Source organism: Cervus canadensis, chromosome 17 (assembly GCF_019320065.1).
Source record: "Cervus canadensis isolate Bull #8, Minnesota chromosome 17, ASM1932006v1, whole genome shotgun sequence".
NCBI classification, from domain to species: domain Eukaryota; kingdom Metazoa; phylum Chordata; class Mammalia; order Artiodactyla; family Cervidae; genus Cervus; species Cervus canadensis.
In genome coordinates this window covers 61,801,012-61,826,174 of record NC_057402.1, presented here as the reverse complement: position 1 = coordinate 61,826,174, position 25,163 = coordinate 61,801,012, and the positions used below count along the sequence as shown (strand labels likewise).

General features: G+C 46.1%; 1 long non-coding RNA gene and 1 pseudogene across 1 annotated transcript; both read right to left on the bottom strand.

The window, feature by feature from the left end:
- Positions 1–443: 443 nt before the first annotated feature.
- LOC122455227 lies at positions 444–1,702 on the bottom strand (annotated as a pseudogene).
- A 5,188-nt stretch (positions 1,703–6,890) lies between these two features.
- On the bottom strand, positions 6,891–20,549 carry LOC122455228. Its single transcript, XR_006273618.1, has 3 exons — positions 20,419–20,549; positions 9,677–9,830; positions 6,891–7,076 (listed from the first exon to the last, which is right to left on the bottom strand). It is a non-coding gene; the product is annotated as an uncharacterized LOC122455228 (long non-coding RNA).
- Positions 20,550–25,163: the final 4,614 nt, after the last annotated feature.

Genomic DNA, 25,163 nt, shown 5'->3' with positions numbered 1-25,163 from the left:
AGCCATAGCAGTAGACAAGCTATATTCTCTCTTCTCATGGCTGACCCCACAGACACAGCCCTAATGCAGCAGTAAGGCCGCCGCTCTTTGGGTGGAGCTCATACAGAATTGGGGCTTCCCTCACAGCTCAGCTGGTAAAGAATCCGCCTGCAATGCAGCAGACCTGGGTTCAAACCCTGGGTGGGGAAGATCCCCTGGAGAAGGGAATGGCTACCCACTCCAGTATTCTCAGGCTTCCCTTGTGGCTCAACTGGTACAAAATCCGCCTACAATGCAGGAAACCTGGATTTGATCCCTGGGTTGGGAAGATCCCCTGGAGAAGGAAAAGGTTACCCACTCCAGTATTCTGGCCTGGAGAATTCCATGGACTGTATAGTCCATGGGGTCGCAAAGAGTCGGTCACGACTGAGAGACTTTCACTTGGAATGCGTCCATTCTGTTGCTCACTCTGGGTTACCTTCAGCCTTGTGTAAATAAGAGTACTGTAGGGCTCAGAATCAAGAAGGAAATGGCAACCCACTCCAGTATTCTTGCCTGGAAAATCCCATGGACAGAGGAGTCTGGCAGACTACAGTCCGTGGTGTCACAACAGTTAGACGTGACTTAGCGACTAAAGCAGCAGCAAGCAGGGCTCAGAAGGCAGAGATCCACTTGTGTGGATTAAAAGTCAGCAACTCCAGCTGCATAGCAGTGCTCCATCTTCTGCATCTCAGGTACCATCAACTGCACTAACAGGGAGCTCTAGGGGAAAAAGCCTCCTTGGGGTAGGGACACATCTTGGAGCCAGTCAACCTCTGGGCACAATTTAATCAGGTCAAAGATTTTGCCTAACTGGTCAGCTTTGGAGTTTCCACAGAAGAGAAGCTTTTGATGAAACATGTCTTCAAAGGTACATCCAGCCTTCCACATGGCCACAGGTGTTGCACACGTAGACTGCAAAAGAACTTCTGCAGCACAGTACCAGAGTGTGACAACCACAGCTGTAGTGCCATCTGGCAGCTCTAAATTCTGGCTAGGCCGAAGTCAACCAGCTTGACAGTCCCATCACTTGTCACCAGAATGTTCTCTGGCTTCCGGTCCTGGTGAACGGTGCAATTGGCATGAAGGAAATCTAAGATGTGAAGTTGCTCAGTCATGTGTGACTCTTTGTGACCCCATGGACTGTAGCTTACCATGCTCCTCTGTCCATGGAATTTTCCAGGCAAGAATACTGGAGTGGGTTGCCATTTCCTTCTCCAGGGGAACTTCCTGACCCGGGGGTCAAACCCGGGTCTCCCACATGGCAGACAGATGCTTTACCCACTGAGCCACCAGGGAAGCCCTAAGGAAATCTAAGCCGCTTAGAAACTGGTGCACCAAACTCTTGAGGTCTCCACTGGCAAGCCTGATGAGGCTGCCTTGTCTAGATATGTCCTTAGGTTTTGATCCATGTACTCAAACTCAAGGGTCACTTTGGTCTCCTGATCAGTTTGGGCTGTAGCAGAGACATCATTCAGCCCAACAAGGATGGGAAGCTCAAAAGCCTCCAGTCACTGCAGTAAGGCCACCTCACAAACTATGCTGATGGCCAGGCACACTCCAGTATCCCCTCCATAGGGGATTCTTATGTTCCTGAGGGCTGCAAAGTGGCCACTGCGGGGACCACTGTCCCATAGACACCAACACCAATCTCAGCCACTGGCTCATATCAAGGGGTAGCCATTCTCAGACCAGAGGTGACTCTCACCCCATGTCGGGAGCTGTGGAGGTGGCCTATCACTGGGGCCCCAGAGCCATACACTCGAGCGGAGGGGCAGGTGTACCCCACAGGCCCAGTCATGACACTGGCCACAGATTAGAGCAGTCCTTTTTACCTCCGCCCACCATGTGGCCAGCTGCCAAAGAGGCATGGGAAACTGGGGCGGGAGGGAGGGGGGACTCAATTTCATTGATTTCTGCTCTAGTTTTTAATATTTCTTTTCTTCTTATTATTTAGATTTAACTTACTATTCCTAGTTTCTTAAGATGGAAACTTAGACTATGGATTTTAGATATTTCTTCTTTTCTTATATAAACATTCAAGGCTATAAATTTCCCTCTAAGCGCTGCTTTGCTCTATCCCACAAATTTTGATAAGTTGTTTTCTTTTTCATTAGTCTAAAATAATTTTTTTAATTTCTCTTGCAATTTCTTCTCTGACCCATATGATATTTAAGAGTATTTAATTTAATCTCTATGTATTTTAGGAGTTTCCAGTAATTTTTCTTTTATTGATTTCTAGTTTAATTTTACTATAACCTAAGAGCAGACATTGTATAATTTCTATTCTTTTAAATGTTTTAAGATGTGTTTTATTGCCCAGAATGAGGTCCATCTTGGTAAATGTTCCATGTGCACTTGAGTAGAAGGTGTATTCTGTTGTTGACAGATAAAGTGAGCCTACAGTGATAATATTCTGTTGCTTGATGGTGTTGCTGAATTCAGTTATGTCCTTCCTGATTTTCTGCCTGCTAGGCTTGTCCATATCTGATCGAGGGATGTTGAAATCTACAACTATGCTAGTGGAATCATCTGTTTCTCGTTGCAAGTCTATTAGTTTTTGTCTCACATAGTTTGATGCTCTGTTGTTAGGAGCATACACATAAAGGATTGTTAAGTTTTCTTGGAAAAGTGACCCCTTTATTATTATGTAATGCCCTTCTTTATTCCTAATAATTTTCCTTGATTTGAAGTCTTCTCTGTTTCTAGTTAATATAGCTACTCTTGCTATCTTTTGATTAGTGCTAGCATGGTATATTTTTTCCATTCATGTACTTTTCATCTATATGAGTTTTTACATTTAAAGTGGGCTTCTTTAGACAACATAAAGCTGGGTCTTGTTTTTTGACACACTCTGACAATCTCTGCCTTCTAATTTAGACCATTGATATTCAAGGTGATTATTGATGTAGTTGTATTAAAATCTACCATATTTGTTGCCATTTTCTGTTTGTTGTTCTTATTCTTAGTTCTGTGGTTTCAACTCTTACTTCTTACTTACATGGTTTCTGAGAAGTTGGATGTAATTCTTATCTTTATTCTTCTATTAAGTATGGTGGGGGTTTCTTTTCTGGTTTCTTTTGAAATTTTATTCTTTATCTTTGATTTTCTGTAGTTTGAAAATTATATACACTAGGTGTAGCTTTTTGTTTGTTTAGTTGGTTAGTTGGTTGAGGTTTTTTTTTTTTTGCATTTATCCTGCTTGGTGTTCTCTGAACTTCCTGGATCTGTGGTTTAATATCTGACACTCATTTGGGGAAATTCTCAGTCATTAGCATTTCACATCATTTAATCTATTATCATATCATTATCATTTCAAATATTTATTACTTCTGCTGTTCTCACTACATGTATGTTATGCTTTGTAGCTGTCCCACAGTGCTTGGATATTCTGTTTTCATTTTGTTCTCTTTGCTCTTCAGTTTTCAAGATTTTCTATTGATATTTTCAAGATCAGAGATATTTCCCTCAATCGTGCAGTCTACTAGTAAGCCCATCAGAGGCAGTCTGCTACAGTGTTTTGATCTCTGGCATTTCCTTTTGGTCTTTCTCTAGTATTTGTATTCCTCTGCTTACATTGCCCGTTTGTGTTGGGAGAAGGAAAATGGGAAGTCACTCTAATGTTCCTGCCTGGGAAACCGCATGGTCAGAGGAGCCTGGTGGGCTACAGTCCATGGGGTCGCAAAGAGTCAGACACAACTTAGCAACTAAACAACAAAACGACTGTCTACTTTGTCCATCAGAGCTCTTGGCATATTAATCATAGCTGTTTAAACTCCCTGCCTGACTATTCCAGCACACCTGTCATGTCTGGTTCTGATGTTTGCTCTGTCTCTTCAAATTGAATTATTTTTTTTTTTTGCCTTTTAGTATGCCTTGTAATTTTTCTTGATAGCTGGACGTGATGTACTGGGTAAAAGGAACTGCTGTAAGCAGGCCTTAGTAATGTAGTGCTGAGGCATGGGAGGAGGGGAAGAGCTCTGAGTTCTGTGATTGGTCTCAACATTTTAGTAAGTCTGCATGCTGGGGCTGTGAATTTCACAACTGTTTTTCAGTTTCGTTTCCTCCCCACCTTTGCTGGGACAGGATGGCTAGAGTCCTCTAGAGCTGGGTATTTCCCTCTCCCGGGTCAGCTGGGCTCTGATAATACCCCCAGCAGCCTAAGCTCTGGCTCACTAGTTTACCCTAGGGCAGATTTTGTTAAGAAGAACAGAGTGCTCTGGGCATATTTCATAATGGTCCCTTTCCCCTCCACTGCCAAAAGTACAAGGGGATTTTTCTTTTTTTCCCTCTGATACTATGAGGACCTGGTCAACTCCTGGAGGTTAGTTTTAGTACAGTGGGGACTGGTCTGCTGAAGTTTTTAATTCTCAGACTTGTCTACACAGGGCTTTCAGCAGTTCATGAGTTATAGCTCAGATTTCCTACTCTGGCACTGGTCATGATAGTTTCCAACCGTGAGTCTCTGCCCTGAGAAGCTGTGGCTCCTTGTGTTCACCTCTGTCTCTCCAATCTTGGGGGCAGTGATTGGCTTTATGTCTTTTACAAATCTCCCTCTTTTACAAATCCAAGAAGAGTTGTTGACTTTTCATTTTGTTTAGCTTTTTACTTGTTAGGATAGAGTGGCAACTTCCAGATTTCTGACATGTGGAACCCTATTATTAATAGTTTCCATTTAATAATTTTAAGAAGTATATCTTCCAATTTTAAAGATATTATTCATACATAGTAAAATATTTTGTATATGAACTGAAATTTGCACTTACCTTGCAGCTGGTGCTGTTGTACTGGTTTAAATTTTAAAAACAAAATCTTCAGTGGTCACATAGAATGGCAAAATTAAAGTAACTCAAATTCTGGATCTTAATCTTTCCAGTCACTATACTATTGTCATTTGTCAAATCTGCAGTTTAAATGAAGGAATTTACAGTATCCCAGGGTTAGAGACATGATTTATGTCTCAAATGGCTTTCAATCTCTGACAACTTACTTTGGACAGCATGTTTCTGGGCTGACCGTATCCTGTGATTTGTTCTTAGTTGCTCAGTCATGTCCAACTCTGCAGCCCCATGGACTGTTGTCCACCAGGTTCCTCTGCCCATGAATTCTCCAGGCAAGAATACTGGAGTGGGGTGCCATTTCTACTCCAGAAGATCTTGCCAAGCGAGGGATCAAACCCACATCTCTTGAATCTCCTGCACTGGCAGGCAGATTCTTTACCACTAACGCCACCCAGGAATACTTGGGAATCCTCCAAATTAACTTTCATGTAGACTACAAACTTTATTAAAGGATAAGAAATTAAATCATGCTAATCTGTAGCACATAATATATACTCAGAGTAACCCTAGCAACTGTTTAGAATTTAGACCAACAAAGTATCTTATCATGTTGTTGTTCAGTTGCTAAGTCACGTCTGACTCTTTGCAACCCCATGGACTGCAGCACACCAGGCCTTGCTGTCCCTCACTATCTCCCGGAGTTTGCCCAAGTTCATGTCCAGTGAGTCAGTGATGCCATCCAACCATCTCATCTTCTGCCACTCTCTTCTCCTTTTGCCTTCAATCTTTCCCAGCATCCAGGTCTTTTCCAATGAGTCAGCTGTTCACATCAGGTGGCCAAAGTATTTTTATCATACCCAGTGATTTAAACACAAACTGCCGTCTGACTGGGCGGACTTCACTGTTCTTCCTTTCTCTACAGAAGTCTCCCCTTTATTGCCCAAACCTAGGAAGACGGCTCCCAACAGCCTGCCCATGGTTCACTGCCTATACTTCCTGTTCCCTTAATGCTTTGTAGTTTTTATTTTAGTCAGTCCTCAGGAGAATTATGAGGTTAGAGATTATAACCCTTATTTCACAAATGAGGAAAGAGAGGCGCAGAGAGGTGAATGACTTGTCCAAGGGCTAATTGGAGGAGACAGAGCCTAAAAGCCAGGTCTGCTAGACCCCAGTTCTCAGCCACTTTGATTTTGGGCCCAGCTCCCCACCCATGGGACCCCATCCAGACGGGTTTTTTCTCAGAAGTTCCATGGGTCGACCCCAAACCACCTTTCTACTGACAGGTTTACCCCAGCCATGCTCCCAGGAAACTGTTCTCAGCCTAGGGTCTACTGTCAACCTAGGAAAAAACTGAGAATTCAGGCACACTAAGGTACCCAAAGGTTATCCAGTTTCCTTTCTCAGGAGGTATTTGCCTTGAATAAAGAGGGTATTTCTTAATTAGACTAAAGAATGCCTCTACTGGGTATCAGGTCCCCTCACTAGGCTGTTGGAATCGTCTATACATACATCCCTCTTTCTCCATATCACCTCAGGAGTAGTTTGCTCCCCCAGAGATGAGTCCTGCCTGAGGGTAAATCAAGAGAGATCCTAAATTCAGGTCAGCCTCAAAGTGCATTTAGAGTAACAATTAAATGATTCACTCTCTTGACTTGTGTCTGGTTATATAAAGCTAAGAAAATCTAGCCTCTCCCCAAATGGCACTGCGTCCAACAGCCTAGCCTCTGCTGCAGGAATGCAGCCAGGCTCAGCAGGGCTTGGGGAAGGTGCTGTGAGAGGCAGATGCTCACAAACTCTAGAAAGCGGTCCTGTCCTTCTCAGTGTACTCAGACACTTCCCTCCAGAATTCCTAGATTTACCAAGCTTTACCAGGGTCAGCATTCTCATTTTTGTCCTCCAGGACTGCACAATTCATTAAAGTCCTTCAGCACAGACAGATTAGGGAACAGGCCTGAGAAAAATGTATATATGCTTTAAGAAAAAAAAGATGGTTTCAGATTCTAATTTATATCAGCCAGGATTTAGTTACAGGAAACAGAAACCACTCTAACAATTTTAAGCAAAAAGGAGTTTAGACAGGAAATTAGAAGCTTTCAGTTTTATTGAGAGGGCTGGAAGAACAGACACAGGCCAGGCCTGTTGGAGTGATGCCCAGGAAAATGCCTGGGGACTGGCTGCCTCAGCCCCACGAGGCAGGTGGCAGTCAGGGGGTCACTGCTGCAGCCTCCACACATGCCTCGCAGCCACACAAAGGAACTGAATGAACACTGGCATGCCCTGCAGGAGAAACAACCACCACAACTTTGCTTGCTTGCAGGAATATCCCAATGCATCAGGAGGATGCACTTGAACTCAAATCATAGTGACAGGCAACTAACTGGCAGAGCTGGGCATATGCTAGAGCCAGCTCACCCCAGCCCCACATTCAGTGACATCATATAAATAGCTTGACTGAAATTGACCATGGTGGGAGTTGTTACACCAGAGACATGAGCAGGCATTACAATCTAGGGTTTACTTTTTAAAAATTTTTGGAGAGCTTGTTGTTAAATATTTACCAGCACACCACCAGGCAGAACCCAGTTCACATCTAGAACTCTAGCTGCAAGGGAGGCAGGAAATTCGTTCACTTTCCAGTCTTTGAAGGAACAATAAAAGTAAGGTAGAAAGGATGCTAGCTGTCAAACCACCATCTATTGCACACATATCTGGTAGTGTACTCTACAGTAAATTTGCACATGTGTGAAATGATGTGTGACTGATGATGCTGCAGGGTTTTTAGTAATTGTGTTGAAGCAATATTTCTTAACACAAATTGTTCTTGAGCTAATGTTGAAGTTTATTAACCCTGCAGCAAGTCCACTGGCAAGGTGACAAGATAGTGTAATGGTTCAAAGAGGGTTTGGAAAATGTTGATGCGTATCTACAGGGGGAAAGAATGCTTGCATATGCAGCTCATTTAAAAAAGAGGCAGCTAATAAGGTAAAGATTAGGGTTCCATTTGCCATGATCATTAAAATGTCATTTCCATTTCTGCTGCAACAAATGAGATTTGAGGCACAAAAATCTTGGAGCAATTTCTGGAGAAACCAACTGTTCATCCCAAATAACAAGAAACACATCCAAGACACGCTACATCTGTAGCTGTTAAGTAGACATACGAAGTTGCACTGTTTCATACCCCAGCAGAGCTGGACAAGGGCCAGTCAGCCCCAATGCAGCAAGTGTGTCAAGTGGAGGTCAGACCAAAGAGCCAAGCAACCAGGTCTTGCTTTGTCTCCATGGCTAGCATGAGCTGGTTCAAACGTGCTAAATCCACAGTCACCTAATCCTTGGTTTTGTATTTAACTAGAGCCAAAGATGGGAACAACTGTTATGTACTAAATTGTGTTCCCCTCAAAATTCATATGTTAAAGTCCTATCCCCCACTGTGACTGTATAAGGAGATGGGGCCTTTAAGGATGTGGTTCAGGTTACATGAGGCCATGGGGTAAAGCCCTCATCATCGACCCTTATCATTCCTCTTAGGAAGAGAAACAGACACAGAGCTTGTTTCCTCTCTCTGCCATGTGAAGAAGCCCCAGCAAGAAGGCAGCTGTTGTAAGCCAGACAGAGAGCTCTCATAAGAAACCAATGCTGGGGGCACCTTGATCTTGGGCTTTTAGCATCCAGACCTGTGAGAAAATAGGGTGTTGTTTAAGCCACCTAATCTGTAGCATTTTTATGGCAGCCCAAGCTGACTACAGAACTTAAATGTCCATTAACAGGGTTAACTGGTTAAATAAATTTAGTGTAACTATTCAGGATTTTCATATCAATGACCACATGAGAGGTACCCCTGGAGTTATGCAAATAACAATGCTGACTCCTACAACAAAACGCAATGCAACCATTAAAGTGAAGGAGGAAGCTCAAATAAGCACAATGAATGACCTCCATAGTATGCTAAATGAAAAAAAGGAAGGCACAAACCTCTGTGTACAGTATGCTGTTATCCCCATTAAAAGTGGTCAAAGGAATCTTTATAGATGCATTTGCTAACCAAGTAAAACTATCTTTAGAAAGATATTCAAGAAAATGGCTATCTCCAGAGAAGAGTATCTGGAAACAGGGGTGGAGAAGAAGGTTTTTACCATATGCCTTTTCTCTTACTCTGAGTTTTGCACCAGTGTGCTGTTGGTACCAATTCAAAATGCTGGTGGTGGTGGTTTGGTTACTAAGTCATGTCTGACTCTTGCAAACCCATGGATTACCCTACTAGCCCACCACCTTCTCTGTCCATGGGATTTCCCTGGCAAGAATACTGGAATGGGTTGCCATTTCCTTCTCCAGTCAATTAAAAACTATTTAATTAAAAAAAATAAAATGTTTTCAGGGATAATACGTCACTGGCCATGGGAATGGGGTGCTTGGCCCTGGAAGAGCAGAGATCGAGTTGGAGGACACCACCTTAAGTGCCTAATTTCCTGTGGGAACTAACCCTGGACTTCAGGGCACACATAGCTTTGGGACCCTGGTCTGACCTCAGGTGAGTCACTCACCCCCGTGGCCTCAGTGTCTTCATAAACAACCCCTTCCTGGGAGAGTGACATCACCTATGCTTGTCTACACAAACCAGGTGTGAGGAGAGCTCTTTTCCTGTGTGGGGCGGGGGTTCATCCAGGGACTCATTGCCGCATAGCCCAGATCATGCCCCAAACCAGACACATGAATCAAACCCTGACTCTGGGCATCCACAAAAAGACCACTTCCATGCTCCATGTGGAGGAGGACAATCGGGCCGGCCATACCAGTGGTCAGTAAGAGTGTGCAAAGGCAGGTTCTGAAGGCCCTGGCCTACGTCCTGGCCCCGCCCTCCCCACCCAGCCCTGTCTGACCTCGACGTGAGACAGCCGGTCCTCTGTGATGGAGACTGGAGGGGACGGGGTCTGTGCGGTGAGTGGCATGGCCTGCACTGAGAGGCTTGTAAATGCCAACCAGGCTATTTCCTCATGTCCCTCTCTGACCAGCAGAGGCCATCACAACTGCTTCCTGTAATGAAAACATACAAACCTAGAGGTTTGTTCAAAGGGGTAGATGGCTTAGCAATGAGAGGTAGGCAGTTTCTCTTTGAGGTGCATATGGAGATGTCCTTGGCTTCCCAGGCATGGAACTGGGTCAGGCCAGCCCACACCAGCCTGTCCCTCCCCAGCACCAGAGAAGTCCTGGTTGGCCAGCAGCAATTCTTCATTTAGTCATGAAACGGTCTTCTTTGCTCTTGAAAAATCTCTGTGCTCACTGACATTTTTCTCACAGCTACCGCCTCCCCTGACCTCTGATCCTCCTCCTCCCCAGCCTCAACGTCCTGCATTCAGCTCTAGAGCCTGGCAGGACCCCAGCATCCCAGGGCCCAGGTCTGACCAGGACACAGCTGCCAGGCACCTCTGACACCTCCCCTTTCTGTCAGAGCCCTTCAGTTGTGTGTTTCTAATTCCCTGTCATTCAGGTTGTGAGGCGGGGGGGGCAGCCATGCTGGGAGGATGTTGGGGTGGGGGCAGCCTTGGTAGGGACGAGGAGGGGCTGCCCACTCAGGCCTGGCTTGCCCTGAGCCCTCCTGCCAAGGCGCCAGAGACCCCCAGAGAGCAGGGAGTGCCTAGGGAGGCCATGCTGAAAGGGGACTTTCTAGACTGGATGTTTCCTGGATCTGGCCTTGAAAGGTCCCAACAGAATTTGTCCTACAAGATGGACCTGCTCGTGGTTTTATCAAGATGACAAGGTCATTTCCCAGGAGCCTGAGAGGTACAGCCAGGCCCACCAGTTCAGCACTGAACTTGGGCTCCTTTGTGAGTGTAATTCTTTCCTTCCCAGCTCTCACCTGTGGCCTCCTTGAGCCACAGAATCTGTACAAAAATGCTATTGACCAGCATGGCCTGATAGGTGATCCAATGGTGAGGTGTGCCCTTCAGCTTGATTTATGTCTTAATTGAATTATTGAGGTAAAGACACCTGTTCCCCTCTCCCAGGAAGAGCTCACTGTCCCTCTCATTCCTCTAAACCCCTAAGGCCAGCATCTCCTGAGTGCTGACTGCGGGCAGTGATTGTGGGGGCAGAGACAGAGGCCTGGGTATCTGGGGAGTAGGGAGCAGCTGTCTTGGCGGGCTGCAGGCAGAGTGAATCAGCACGTTCTTGGGAGAGAGAAGATGGAGAGCTGGGAGGGCTGCACTGCACTCGGAGGGCCTGAGTCCACTCTGGGCCAGTGGTGCAGCATGGAAGGTCAAGAGGGAGAAGTGATGTCCTCAGGAAGCTGGCCAAAGTTCCAGGGGCTGGGCGAAGGCTCTGGAGTGTAGAATGAATATGGGTTCAGGAGAAGACACTCCCAGCCATTATAACTTAAGCAAGTCTCCAGAACTCTCTGCACCTGTTTTACTCCTCTGAGATGAACTGATGATAACAAGCCTGCCTGCAGCAGAGAAGAGCTGGAGGTTAAGTGGTCCAGGGGTATGATGTGCTGTGTAAATCAAGTCATCACATTTGCACTCATGGGTGTGCAAGGGGACACAGCAGCATGGAGGCAGCTGCGTGGCTTCCTGAGAGGGGGTGTGATGGGACCTGATCAGACAGACATCTGACATCCTGGCATCTTCATCCTAGTCTCCCCACCTTCTGCAGCAGATCACTAGATCTGCCCTTTTATGTTTTTAATTCAGCAGGTGACATAGGAGCTCAGACCAAGCCAGGCACACAAGCACACACACACCCAACCATCACCACCACAACACCACCCCCTGTCCCTTCCCCACCGGCAGTAGCTGAGTAACCCGGGTCCTTCCTGCTGTTCTACACTTAGCCCCCAGAGTGGGAGGGGGCGGGCGGCGGGGTGTATGTGAGGCTGTCACGGCTAATGCCATGGCAGGCAGCCTAGATTAGGAGTAGGCCTGGTTTCCCAGGGTAACATAATAATCAGGCCTCCTAGAGCCAGCCAATCAACATATGCCTAGCCAGAGAAAAGGGAACCTATCAGGGGAAAGCTGAAAGCCCCACGTTGGGCCAACAAAAACTACCTTGCAACTGTGTAACCTATCAGCTTGCGCCAACTACCCACTGTGTAACCAATCCGATTGCGCCAACTACCTGCTGCTTATTTTGACCTAATAAATACCCGAGAGAACTGGGGCTCGGGGCCTTTTGTCCTCACACACCTGGTGAGGGCGGGAGGCCCTGGCTCGAGTCAGTAATAAATTCCCCTATTGCGAGTTGCATTGTTTCGAGGAGTCTTCTTTCCCGACCGGGGACTCGGACTACGGGCAGAACATTTGGGGGCTCGTCCGGGATCCCTTGACCAGGGAAGAACGCTCTTTGGAACAAAGGGGAAAAAAAGATAGGGAATAGCACTGGTGCTCAGGCAGGTTTAGAAAAAGACCAGAGTAAAGCCGAGGCCCTGCTGTGAAGCGGGAAGGTGTCTGGCGCAGAAAAAGACCAGAGTAAAGCCGAGGCCCTGCTGTGAAGTGGGAAGGTGTCTGTGCAGAAAAGACCAGAGTAAAGCCGAGCCTGCTGTGAAGCGGAAGGTGTCTGGCGCAGAAAAAGACATGGAGTAAAGCCGAGGCCCTGCTGTGAAGCGGGAAGGTGTCTGGTGCAGAAAAAGACCAGAGTAAAGCCGAGGCCCTGCTGTGAAGCGGGAAGGTGTCTGGCGCAGAAAAAAACCAGAGTAAAGCCGAGGCCTTGCTGTGAAGCGGGAAGGTGTCTGGCGCAGAAAAAGACCAGAGTAAAGCCGAGGCCCTGCTGTGAAGCGGGAAGGTGTCTGGCGTTAGGGAAAGCTTTCCATGAGGGAACGGACTGGCTGTTCCGGCTGGCGTGAGGCCGCGGCCAGCGAGCACGCTGGGAGGCAGCCAGCTCTGTGGGAAGGAGACCTTCTCTCCTAAGCCTGAATCTGGGGAACAGTGGACGCCATACGGTAAGGTGACCCTTGTTCCAGAGGATCTGTGTCGTCAGCCGATGTATGTCTGTCTGTGTGTTTTTCTGTGTAACTGCCGGCATTGTCTCCTGTCTCATTGTTCTCTGGTGTGTCGTTGTCTACTTCTTCCTATAAAGCCTTGGAGCCTCATTTATGTTTCTGGGAGTTTCAGTGAACAGGCAGACAGTTGTCGGGGCAACTGACGAGTCCCGGCCAGGGCTACTCCCTGGCGGATTCTGAAGGCCTCCCAACAAGTCAGCCCCAGTAACGGGAGCCCGAGAGGGTGAAACTCCTTTCTTTTTTTCTCATATTCTAAACCGAGAATCTGGCCAAATAAAAACCCGTCTGTGTGGGCACGCGACAGGCACTTAAGAGCCGATAGGGCGCCTGCCACTGGAAGACTCCCATGAAAGGATAAGGGGGTCACGGAATGGGCTAGAAACCCTTAGGGTGCCCGCCCCCAGCAAGAAAACTTCCGTGCAACGACTAAGGCACTCAAATAGTTCCACAAAGCATACCACAAGCCCAACCTCCTGGCCGCCACCACTCCCGATAGGATTTATTGGTGGTAATTCTCGGTGACTTTCTTCTGACTCTCGCTATGGGGCAAGAAAATCTACCTCACTCTCTCATGACTGATCATTTCTCGGATGTCAGGGCTAGAGCATATGATCTGTCGCTACTGGTTACAAAGAGTAAATTAATAACCTTTTGCTCTGCAGAGTGGCCCGCCTTCCAGGTTGGATGGCCTTCAGAAGAAACTTTTCAACCTTCTATTATTCGGGCAGTGAAAAAAAAAAGTTATGGCTCCTGATCCCTGGGGCCACCCGAGCCAAGTCCCATATGTTATGGTCTGGCAAGATCTAGTAAAAGATCCGCCCGAATGGTTAAAACCTTTTGTTCACAAACTCCCTGATTCTCCTAATGTACAGGCCCTAGTTATGAAAACTCCCACTGCCCCAGAGGAAGCCAAGAAGAATAAGGGCCCAAAACCGGTCTTGCAGGAATGCTCGGACCAGAACCTGATTGACTTGGAGACAGAAATTAGGCCCCCACCATATGCCCCTCCTCCGTTGCAAGTTCCCCCGGGGGAAAGAGCCCCCCCCCCAATGAATCAGAAGGGGCAAGGGAATCCCGACCCCAGAGAAAGAATAGAAGAAATAGGGGTGAGCAGGATCATGGGGAACCTTCATCTACTGTACAGGCACTCCCCGTCCGGGTGGGACCAGCTAACCCGAACGGAGAGCGAACCTAGCAATACTGGCCCTTTTCCCATTTTGTTCACTCATAACCCCACCTGGGATGATTGCCAGCAGCTGTTGCAGGTGCTCTTCAACACGGAAGAACGGGAGCGAATCCTGGCAGAGGCGCGGAAACAGGTCCCGGGGGTCGACGGGAGACCAACCGCCCAGCCTCATCTCGTGGACGAGGGGTTTCCTCTGTTGCGGCCTAACTGGGATTTTGAGCGAGTGGAACGTAGGGAGCGTCTCCGAGTGTACCGCCAGACTCTAATGGCTGGCCTGCGGGCCGTAGCTAGGAAGCCGACAAATTTGGCAAAGGTAAATTTAGTAAGGCAAGAGCCCACTGAGAGCCCGTCAGCCTTCCTAGAGAGGCTAATGGAAGCCTTTAGGCAATATACACCCATGGACTCCCAGGCTGAGGAATCACGCGCTGCAGTTCTACTAGCGTTTGTGAATCAGGCAGCCCCAGATATTAAGAAGAAATTACAAAAGATAGAGGGGTTAGGAGAGCAGACAATACAAGACTTACTGAAAGCAGCTGAAAAGGTATTTAATAATAGGGAGACCCCAGAAGAAAGGGAGGAACGACTTCGTCGAGAGGAAAGGGAACTAGCTGAGAAGATCAGGAAAGAAGATAGGGAACATAGGGCAAAAGAAAACCGGAAGAACCAGAGAGAGCTAACCAAGATTCTTTTTGCGGGGATGAAGGCCGGAACAGAATTGAGGGAGCCTCGAGACCCCCCAGACGGGAGAAACAGAGAGACCAAAAAGGCAGGCCCTAAAGAAAGATCAGTGCACTTACTGCAAAGAACGGGGGCACTGGAAAAATGAGTGCCCTAAGAGGGACCCGAAGAAAAGAACAACCAAGAGAGAAAGTTTCCCCTGGAACTCGAGTTCTATATGCGGGGGAAGACAGTGACTAGGGGAGTCAAGACTCGACACCCCTCCCCGAGTCCTGGGTAACCATACATGTAGAGCGGAAACCCGTTGGCTTCATGATGGACACTGGCGCCCAACATTCTGTTTTAAATCAAAAACTGGGACCAATGTCTAAGAAAACCAGCTCGGTGCAGGGAGCCACGGGGACAAAAAAAATATTGTTGGACCACAGAACGGAAAGTTTATTTGGGGACCCATCAGGTGTCCCATTCGTTTTTGGTGATACCAGAATGCCCAGCCCCTCTACTTGGACGGGACTTGTTGACTAAAGTTAATGCTCAGATCCATTTTGACCCTGGGGGAATGTCAGTCACGGATGGACTTGGACAGCCGATACATGTCTTGTCTCTAGCTTTAAGAGATGAATACAGACTTTTTGTGCCTAAGCCCTCAGAGGTTATAGCATCAGATATACAACCGTGGGTCCACAAATATCCGTTGGCATGGGCAGAGACAGCAGGAATGGGACTGGCTAAACAGAGACATCCGGTCGTCATCGAATTAAAAGCTGAGGCGACTCCTGTGAGGGTGAAGCAATATCCTATGAGCCAGGAGGCTCGGCGGGGGATCACTCCCCACATTCGACGGCTCATGGATGCCGGAATTCTCAAGCGGTGCCAATCCCCTTGGAACACCCCCTTACTACCGGTGAAGAAGCCAGGGAATACGGATTACAGACCTGTCCAGGACCTACGAGAAGTCAACAAGCGGGTGAGTGACATACACCCTACTGTCCCCAACCCGTATACCCTCCTGAGCAGTCTGCTGCCTGAGTACACTTGGTACACTGTGTTGGACTTGAAAGATGCTTTTTTTCAGCCTACACCTGGCGGCCCAGAGCCAGGAAATATTTGCCTTTGAGTAGACTTAGGGGGAAGGCCAACCGGTAGTACAACTAACTTGGACCTGCCTCCCACAAGGGTTCAAAAACTCCCCTACCTTGTTTAATGAGGCTTTGAGTGAGGACCTCTATGAATATCGGACTCGCCACCCAGAGGTCATCCTGCTGCAATATGTGGATGACCTTATGTTGGCTGGAACCACAGAGGAGGCATGCAGCCGTGCCACCGGTGACCTCTTACAGACTCTAGGCACCTTGGGATATCATGCTAGCACAAAGAAGGTGCAAATATCCCGGCAAGAGGTCACCTATTTGGGGTACAAGATCAGGCAGGGGCAAAGGTGGCTAACTCAGGCCATGAAGGAAACAATATTGCAGGTACCAGAGCCCAAGACCCCCCGCCAGGTGAGAGAGTTTTTAGAGACTGTTGGATATTGTAGACTATGGATCATGGGGTTTGCTGAGAAGGCCCGGCCCTTATATGAGGGAAGTAAAGAGACCCCAAACTGGGCTTGGACTGAGCCAATGAAACAGGCTTTCCAGACACTCAGACGGGCCCTACTAAAAGCGGCCAGCCAGGACTACGCCGCCCCCATATTAGCCATGGGACTTCCACCTCCTGGTATGGGGACTCTGCCTCCAGTCCCCGACTATTCCCTCCCTGACCTCATTTGGATCAACGAGGATACCACCCTCCAGAAGAATAATAAAGATGGATGGTACTAAGATCAAAACAACAACCTGATATTGCCTGCCATCCTGGGTTGTCACCTATATGAACACCTGCACACAACTACACACTTGGGAGAGAAAAAAACCTTGACTCTTCTCCAGACAGCCTGCCTGAGGTTCCCTCGACAAAATGCAACTGTACGAGAAATAATCCAGGCTTGCAAAGCATGCCAGCTGATGAAGACAAGGAAAAGGCAGCACACTGGAACGAGGTACCAAGAGGAAGAGCCAGGGCAACACTGGGAGATAGATTTCACTGAGGTAAGACCAGGCAAGTACGGGTATCGCTATCTGTTGGTTCTGGTAGATACCTTCTCGGGGTGGGTAAAAGCCTTCCCCACTAAGAGAGAGACAGCAACAGTGGTTGCTAAAAAGATCTTAGAGGAGATAGTGCCTAGGTATGGGCTGCCAGTGACTATGGGCTCAGATAACAGACCTGCCTTTGTGAGCCAGATTGTACAAGGGCTGGCCCAAGCTCTGGGGACAAAATGGAAGTTACATTGTGAATATAATCCCCAGAGCTCAGGACAGGTTGAGAGAATGAATCGGACCCTAAAAAAAACTCTGACAAAGTTGGCAATAGAGACTGGTGGGGACTGGGTGACCCTCCTTCCCTTCGCGCTCTTTCAAGCGTGTAACACCCCTTATAAGCTGAATCTTACCCCTTTTGAGATTCTGTATGGAAGACCTCCTCCTGTGTGTCCTATATTCGAGGGAAAATGCCTACCACCCCCTACCTTGGGACAATTCCAGCAATCACTGATGACATTAAGCAAGGTGCATAGCCATGTTTGGAAATTAATTCGAGAGATACACGAGGGAACAAGCAAGGGGACCATCCCCTCACATAATATTGGCCCGGGTGATTGGGTTTGGGTAAAACGACACCAATCTAAAACATTAGAACCTAGATAGAAAGGCCCTTATGTTGTTCTCCTTACCACTCCTACTGCTGTTAAGGTCGACAGGATCGGGCCCTAGGTTCACTGCAATCACGTGCGGCAAGCCACCCCAGAAAAACAAGAGAAGATGCAAGCAAAATGAGAGGCAAGACCTCACCCGTCAAATCTTTTGAAACTGAAACTCGTATGACGGGAGCCCTCTTAACTCTCCTGCTGATAACAGTTTTCATTGGCCCAGGAGGAACCAGCCACAACCCCCATCAGCCAGCTAACCTGACTTGGGTGATCTACAATCCTGAGACTGGAGAAGTGCTTAATTCGAGCTCCAACGTGGCCCCAAAGGGACATGGTGGCCAGTACTGACCTTTGATTTGTGCGTGCTGGTGGCTGACGGTAATGGGTTTGGTCCCTACCAACTGACCAAGTTCTTTGCCCACGGCTCTTTCGGTCTGTTCACCCATAACTGTGAGCGAAAAGGCCCACAGTACTACAAACAGGTGCCTGTCTATGTCTGCCCGGGGGGAAAGAAGGGATCAGAACCAAAATGAAAAATGTGGGGAAATTGACTCTTTTTATTGCGCCGCTTGGGGTTGCGAAACCAAGAGAACAGTCCATTTCGCACCTCCAAGAATCCTTGAGCTCCTTGGCTGAAGTAATGTTACAGAATAGGAGAGGTTTAGATTTGCTGTTTTTGCAACAAAGAAGATTATGTGCAGCACTGAGAAAAGAATGCTGTTTCTATATCGACCATTCAGGGGTGGTACAAAAATCTCTCTAAAAAGTAAGAGAGGGACTAGCCCAGTGGAAGAGAGAACGAGAAGCCCAACAAGGCTGGTTTAAATCTTGGTTTCGGCGCTCCCCCTGGTTGACCACTTTGATTTCCACCCTCCTGGGTCCACTCATAGTATTAATATTGTTACTGACCTTTGGTCCATGCATTTTAAACCGTCTGGTCTCATTTATTAGGGAGCGCCTAAATACCATCCAAATTATGGTATTGAGACAACAATATCAGTCAATTTCACAGAGTAACGAGGAAGATTCCTCTACTTGAACAACAGACAGGGGGGAAATGTGAGGCTGTCACAGCTAACGCCATGGCAGGCAGCCTAGATTAGGAGTAGGCCTGGTTTCCCAGGGTAACATAATAATCAGGCCTCCTAGAGCCAGCCAATCAACATATGCCTAGCCAGAGAAAAGGGAACCTATCAGGGGAAAGCTGAAAGCCCCACGTTGGGCCAACAAAAATTACCTTGCAACTGTGTAACCTATCAGCTTGCGCCAACTACCCACTGTGTAACCAATCCAATTGCGCCAACTACCTGCTGCTTATTTTGACCTAATAAATACCCGAGAGAACTGGGGCTCGGGGCCTTTTGTCCTCACACACCTGGTGAGGGCGGGAGGCCCTGGCTCGAGCCAGTAATAAATTCCCCTATTGCGAGTTGCATTGTTTCGAGGAGTCTTCTTTCCTGACTGGGGACTCGGACTACGGGCAGAACATGTATACATATGTTTGTGTATGACTGGTTTCTTTTACATGTACTCATCCAACTTGTTTTTGTCAACACCAAGACTTGGGGGAACCTTGCTCCCACTGGCCATCAGAAAGTCTTCCATGGGCGGTGTTCAAGGCCACAGGGCCCCCAGTTGCTAAGTAGTGTTTGGTTTATCTCAGACCTCACTGAAGACAAAGAAATGCTGGGGAACAAGAGACAGATTTCTAAACTATGTTTATTTCTAAGCTGTCCAGAGCTTACAGGGATGTTATTCCAGGTGAGGAGAGTGAGTGGCTCAGAGACTGCTCCAAGGCCATCCACCCCACTCCCCAAGGGCAGGGTCAGACTCTCCCAGGGACCTGCCCAGTGCACTGAAGAGGCGCATCTTTGTGCAGAGGAAGGCATCACTCAGGGATCCAGTCCCAATGACATGGACTGTCCCCCACCCTGCCCCCAGCCACAGGGATGACCATACTCACTGGCTGTGACCTCTAAGACCAAGAGAGAGGGGCCTGGAAGGCTGGGGCAGAAAGAGTGCTAGATCTCTCCCCAAAGGACTGTATTTACTCTTATAATTGCCAAGTTATCCTAAAGGTGATGCTTTCTGCCCTGTGAATAGGTCTGTAGGGGCTGCTTCCTGCCCCCATGAATATCCCAGTCCCCAGGAACCTGGACTTGTAGTCTCTGTAGTGGTCCTGGCCTGAATCAGTGCCTCACTGAGGGCTGCAGGTACATGGCCTGAGTCTCTCCTTCTTTTCACATGGACCTTCTTCTGTGAAGAAGAGCTTGCGTCGCCCCCTGAGACCAATAAGGACTTCTAAAAAGGTATCATGCTCACCTACAATGGTGAGAGATGGGCTTCTCTTTCTCCTTCTATTTCTGTCTTCCTTTCTTTCCTTTTGTTTGAGTCTTTGTCTTTTTCTTTCTTTTTTCTGTGATCACAATGAACCATGGATGTATTATTGCTCTTTGTGCTCAACTATAATCATTATGCTCTTTGATGTTCCAGTTGCCACAAAAATCTTTGAGTATTTCTTTCTTTCTGGCACGAAATGGCTGCAGCCCACCTTGTGCGGTCCCTGCCCCATACCTAATATCAGTCAACCTCCCAAAGAGCCATGAGACCTCGACATGGGAACAGGATTTAGAACCCAGGATCTGAATTGCCGCAAGATGGTGAGGAGCAGGTGGACGTGGAGCACATCTCTCTCCACGGATACATCAGGAATACACCTCCAGACACAGAAGTGCGTGCAGAACAGCAGCTGAGAGCAGACAGGAGGACCTGACCAGCAGAAAGGAATATATAGACCCACGCAAACCTCGGGACGATGAAGGAACTAGGGGGGAAAACAGGAGTGTTAGTAGGACTGGACCTGCCTTTGGCAGGTGGGGGAACCGAAGCAGGGGTCCGATGCCCACATTGGGGCAGTTGTCTGAGTCAGAGGAGAAACATTTAAGGCTGAGAGTGAAATAGCTGATCTGTGGCAGCCTAAATAGAATGAGAATCAGACAGTCCTTACAGCCATACGTACCCCAGACGGACGTGGGTCCCCTGAAAGGGACAGCAGCTGGGAGCTGGAGTTTGGGGATTGTGGAGCAATCCCAGGGCGAGGGCTGCTGTTGACTGTGGAGAGCCAGATAGAGAGGATGTGAGGAAGGAGATTGTGGGGGGAAATGCCTGTGGAGGAATGCCAGGCAGCTGTGGAAGCAAGGCGATACTGCTGAGTCACGCATTAGGGGGTGGAGCCATCACCATAGCCTCTCCCCCGCCTCCCCCTACACACACACACACACACACACACACACACACACACACACACGCCAGCATCAGCAGTTGAACAATAGAGAGGCTGGTCCATCAAACACCTGACTCACTGAACTACAGAGTAGGACCCCACCCAGGGTGCCCCTTTAAGTGCCTGATGCGCGGATCTGCAGAGTAGGACCCCAGCCAAGGGGCCCCTCTATGTGCCTGACATGCCGAAGAACAGAGAAGGACCCCAGGCAAGGGAGCCCTCTAAGTGCCTGAATGGGCGGAGCTCTGGAGAAAGACTGGCTGAAGAGGCCTTCTGATCGCTGGCTGTAACAGGCTCGAGAAAAGACTCTGATCGGGCCATAACTCCTGTGGTGGAGGCAATCCATGTCCCCACACACTCGGTGCTGCCAGGGTCCCCGCACGTCAAACAGCCGCACCACCTTCATGCTCAACTCTCACCGGGCCAGAGCTGCCACAGGCAAAAAAAGTCTTGTGTTTACGTGAGCAGCGTTGCTTCAGTCCGCCTCTTTGCGACCCTGTCAGAGAGGCTTCTCTGTCAGGGAGGGGATTCTCCAGGCAAGAATACTGGAGCATATTGGCCAACACTGGTCGCCATCCCCTTCTAGAGCACTGTATTTCCTGCTGCCCTGGCCGCCAACCCCCCTGAGTACCTGGTGTTGCCAGAACCCCTGCGACCCAAGCAGCTGCACCACCTCCACACCTGACCTCACAGGGGCAAACGCAAGTCCTCCAGGGCAGCCTCAGGAGCAAACCCCTGTGGACGACCACATGCAGAGGTGGAAATAAAACCATAGTTGAAACCCAAGGGCAATGTGACTAAGGAAGAAGACCCAAAACCTTCCCACCAGCTGTGCAAGCTGCAGATTCAATCCACACGATCAACTAGGCAGACTCTGTCTGTGGAATATACAAAAGGACACTGAGAGCTCCCACAAGAGAAAACGCACTAGTTCTGACAGCTGTGGGCACTGGAGGCAAGCACACACAGGAGTAGGACCAGACTGGAATCTGAGCTGCCCCCACAGCAGGTCCAGAGACCAGCACAGTGTTGGAGGGCATCCTAGGGAGGTGAGGTGGACTGTGACTCCCAGTGACAGAAAGGACCCTGACAGCAGTGACTCAAGAAAAATATTTATTATTCTTGTGTTTGACTTATTCTGTATCTTCTTTTGGATTTTTTTTATTTTTTCCCTTTTCCCCTCCCTCTGTTGTAGTTGTCGATTTTCTTGGTTCTATGTAATCTAACTAAGTTTTTGAGCTTTTTTTTTTTTCTGTTTTTTTCTCAGTCATATTTTTTATTGTTGTTATAAACCTCTGCTTCTATGTTGGTCTTTTGAAGTTCTGGGGAGCTTTTAGGGGTTTTTTTCCCCTCTTTTTTTAATTTTAATTTTTAAAACCTATTATTATTATTGCTGCATTTATTCCTTTGTATGCTTCTCCTACTGTTGTTCTTTTCCCCTTGTAGTTAATCTTTAATGTATATAAATCTTCTTTATCTACCTCTACTTAATTTTGCATATCTATTCTTTCTTTCTTTTCTTTCTCTCCTTTCCTCTCAACATATTTGTTGATTTTATTTTCATTGCTTTATTCCCCAATTGAAACCTTGCTTTCGTTTTGTTTTCTAGTTTGTGCTCTAGTTAGTTTTGTTCTGGCAGATATAATTTTTGCTTTCTTTTGTTCTCTGGGTCAATCTATTGTATTTTATTTTTGTTGGATTGTTTTGATTTTGCTTATGGCTGTATATGTAAATGTGCATATTCAGTCACACTTTTTATTGTTGTTATAAATCTCTGCCTCTTCATTGGGTTTTTGCAGTTCTGAGGAGTTTTCCCTTTCCCTCCCCACCCCCCTTTCTTCTTTTATCTTCTTCTTTTTTTCTCTCTTTTTTACAATTTAATTTCTAATTTTTTAAAACCTATTATATATTTTTTCTACAGTTATTCCTTTGTTTGCCTTTCCTACTGTTCTTTTCCCCTTGCAGTTAATCTTTAATGAATATAAATCTTCTTCATCTACCTCTATTTAAATTTGCATATCCATTCTTTCTTTTCTTTCTTTCCTTGAGTCTCAACATATTTGTTAGTTTTGCTTTCATTGCTTTATTTCCCAATTGACACCTTACTTTACTTTTGTTTTCCAGTTTGTGCTTTAGTTAGTTTTGTCCTGATAGATATAATTTTTGGTTTTCTTTGTTCACTGGGTCAATCTATTGTATTTTATTTTTGTTGGACTGTTTTGATTTTGCTTATGGGTGTATATGGATATGTATATATTCAATCACACTTTTTATTGTTATAAACCTCTGCATATACATTGGGCTTTTGCAGTTCTGTGGCATTTTCCTTTTTTTTTTCTTCCTTTTTATTTTTTTAATAATTTTAACTTTTAATTTTTTAACCTATAATATGTATTTTCTACATTTATTCTTTTGTTTGCCTTTCCTACTGTTCTTTTCCCCTTGCAGTTAATCTTTAATGTATATAAATCTTCTTCATCTACCTCTATTTAACTTTGCATATCCATTTTTCTTTTCTTTCTTTCCTTGAGTCTCAACATATTTGTTAGTTTTGCTTTCATTGCTTTATTTCCCAATTGACACCTTACTTTACTTTTGTTTTCCAGTTTGTGCTTTAGTTAGTTTTGTCCTGATAGATATAATTTTTGATTTCCTTTGTTCACTGGGTCAATCTATTGTATTTTATTTTTGTTGGACTGTTTTGATTTTGCTTATGGGTGTATATGGATATGTATATATTCAATCACACTTTTTATTGTTATAAACCTCTGCATATACATTGGGCTTTTGCAGTTCTGTGGCATTTTCCTTTTTTTTTTCCTTCCTTTTTATTTTTTTAATAATTTTAACTTTTAATTTTTTAACCTATAATATATATTTTCTACATTTATTCTTTTGTTTGCCTTTCCTACTGTTCTTTTCCCCTTGCAGTTAATCTTTAATGTATATAAATCTTCTTCATCTACCTCTATTTAACTTTGCATATCTATTTTTCTTTCTTTGCTTTCTTTCCTTGAGTCTCAACATATTTGTTAGCTTTGTTTTCATTGCTTTATTCCCCACTTGGCACCTTGCTTTACTTTTGTTTTCCAGTTTGTGCTTTAGTTAGTTTTGTTCTTAACTAGTAGATGTAATTTTTGATTTCCTTTGTTCACTGGGTCAATCTATTGTACTTTATTTTTGTTGGTCTGTTTTGACTTTGCTCACGGATATATTTGTATATGTGTATATTCCATTATTTTGATGATTATTTGTCTGATTTTGTAACTGCCATTTGTCTGAGGTTCATCTTTGGTTTCTCATTTTGGGATATTTGTTTTAATCTCACTTAATGCCATAACAAACCACATGTGGAATCTTCATTCCTGACCAGAGATCAAGCCCTGAGCCTTTGGAGTGGGAGCACTAACTCCAAGACCCTAGACTACCAGAGAACTCACCCTAGGGGGTATCAAGTAGTGAGAACTCACACAAAGGAAACCACTGGACTACAAGACTCAGCATCACCCAACCGCCAGTAGCACCCTGTGCAGGATGCCTCATCTAAACAACAAACAAAACAAAAATACAAACCCAATCATCAGCAGGCATGATTACCACCTCACTCAGCCTCGCCCATCAGAGGAAAAGCAAACAAACAAGCAAGCAAAAACTCAGCACAAACCTCACCCTATAAGAAGCTCACACAAACCACTGGACCAACCTTAGGAGGGCAGAAACCAAAGGGAAGGAAGAATTCAACCTTAAAGCCTGGGAAAAGGAGACCTCAAACACAGTAAGTTTTTTTAAAAAATGAAAAGGCAGAGAAGTACTACACAAATGAAGGAACAAGCTACAAACACAGAAGTCCAAATAAACGAAGAGGAAATAGGCAGACTACCTGAAAAAGAATTCAGAATAATGATAGTAAAGATGATCAAAAACCTTGAAAGGAAAATGGAGGAAATGCAAGAATCAATTAACAAAGACCTAGAAGAATTAAAGAATAAACATGCAGAGACAAACAGCACAATTACTGAAATTAAAAATACTCTAGAAGGAATCAATAGCAGAATATCTGAAGCAGAAGAATGAATCAGTGAGCTGGAAGATGAAATGGTGGAAATAACTTCTGAAGAGCAGAATAAAGTAAAAAGAATGAAAAGAACTGAGGATAGTCTCAGAGACTTCTGGGACAATGTCAAACCCACCAATATTCTAATTATAGGGGTCCCAGAAGAAAGGGTATGAGAAAATTTTTGAAGAGATTATAGTTGAAAATTTCACCAACATGGAAAAGGAAATAGTCAATCAAGTCCACGAGACACAAAGAGTCCCATACAGGATAAACCCAAGGAGAAACACACCAAGACACATACTAATCAAACTAACAAAGACTAAACACAAAGAAAGAATATTAAAAGCAGCAAGTGAGAAGCAACAAGTAACATACAAGGGCAACCCCATATGCTTAACAACCTATCTTTCAGCAAGAACTCTGC